This window comes from Rana temporaria, chromosome 2 (genome assembly GCF_905171775.1).
Source record: "Rana temporaria chromosome 2, aRanTem1.1, whole genome shotgun sequence".
NCBI classification, from domain to species: domain Eukaryota; kingdom Metazoa; phylum Chordata; class Amphibia; order Anura; family Ranidae; genus Rana; species Rana temporaria.
In genome coordinates, this window is record NC_053490.1 from 48,687,634 (window position 1) to 48,689,436 (window position 1,803).

At 47.8% G+C, this 1,803-nt stretch overlaps 1 pseudogene; it reads right to left on the reverse strand.

The window, feature by feature from the left end:
• Positions 1-234: 234 nt before the first annotated feature.
• Positions 235-345, reverse strand: LOC120929958 (annotated as a pseudogene).
• Positions 346-1,803: the final 1,458 nt, after the last annotated feature.

Here is a 1,803-nt window from a genome sequence, read left to right on the forward strand (position 1 = left end):
GCCCCAACTCATCACAGGGCATTACCAGCTCCTCCTACTGGATCGCTGACAGGGATAGCACTTACACCGGCCAGCCAGAAGGCCAGAACTCAGCAAAAAGACCAGACCAAGTGCAGCCACCCATTCTCACCAGGAACACCATTCTGGTCGGCTCGGACTCGGCCCTGCTGACGTCAACTAAGGGCGTCCAGACGCTGATACTGCCGAGACCATGCTTCCAGGTGCAATTACGCCATTGGATTTGTCTGTGCTCTCCCCACACTTGGGATAAGCTACAGCGCCTCCTCTGGCAACTGATAAGAACAGATACTACACTTGATCTTAGCCAAAAGGCCGAGAAGCAAAATCCAATGATGCAGGCGATGGGGGGTGGGGCCGAGTCCGCCATTCGTGTTTATGGACGCAAAATCTGGACTTGGGAGCGCACCCACGAGGTAACACCTTAGGGAGAGCGCTTCTTCTAGGGGGTTATCTGATGCCGGGAGGAGCCGAGAGAGCCGCAGAGGGCCCCAGAAGATGGCGTTCGGGGCCACTCTGTGCAAAACGAGCTGCACAGTTGAGGCAAGTATGACATGTATGTAATTTTTTTTTTTTTTTTCGAACCTTTAGTACCACTTTAACCTGACCTGTTTTTCCTGTATTATAGTGTTTGTGACCTGGCTTTCATTCCTGACTCATCTTTGGACTGTCCTTCTGCTACTGCTCCCATTGCTGTTTCTGGCTTCACCTTTGATTGTACCTGCTGCAATTTTACGTCACTGTTGGTTGCCCTTGTGCTTTATGTTGTCTCTACCGGGCACACTCAGTCCAGAGACAAAAGAGGGGCTACCCTTGTCACTGTGTCATCTCATAGGTAAAAAGAAGATATGTCTGTTCCAATAAACACATATCTTTTACAGACATAGGCCCGGATTCACAAAGCACTTACGCCGACGTATCTTGAGATACGCCGTCGTAAGTACAAATGTGCGCCGTCGTATCTATGCGCCGAACCAGAAACCAAGATACTCCTGAAAATAGGCTGCATCCGACCGACGTAACTTTCCTACGCCGGCGTATCGTGGGCACATATTTACGCTTTCGCTCCCATTGATTTTCGATTCAAATATGCAAATGAGTGAAATACGGCGATTCACGAACGCCCGGTGCATAATATACGCGGTTTGCGTAAGACTTACGTCCGGCGTAAAGTTATTCCCCATATAGGAGGCGCAACTCATGCAAAGGTATGGACCAGGGAACACAGCCGTCGTATTTTACGTCGTTTACGTAGTTGGTGAATATGGCTAGGCGTAGGTTACGTTCAAGTCGTAGGCAGTGATTCGACGTATCTTAGGCAGTTGTTTTGATGCGATTCTGAGCATGCGCACTGGTATGCGTCCACGGAACGGCGCATGCGCCGTACGTTATTTGTATCTTTATGACACTCAGTCCATCATTTACATTGGGTCACGCCTCATTTGCATGGCTCACGCCCACTTCCACTTACATCGAGTTACGACTAAGAAACCCAGCGTAGATTTGGAGGCAAGTGCTTTGTGAATCCAGTGCTTGCCTCTGTGCGCTGAGTCGGCGTAGCGTATATTAGATACGATACGCCCGCATAAATATGCGCCGATGTATGTGAATCCGGGCCTATACACTTAAATGCAAGTTTTACAACAATGACATATTGTTAAACTTTTTTATATTACTCATCTCACAAAAACCCATACTAAATATGCACCTACAGGCATAGCCTAATGTCCCTTTCATGAAGGTGCTCAAATTATTTTTAATTTAAAAAAAGAAATGGAAGCTTTT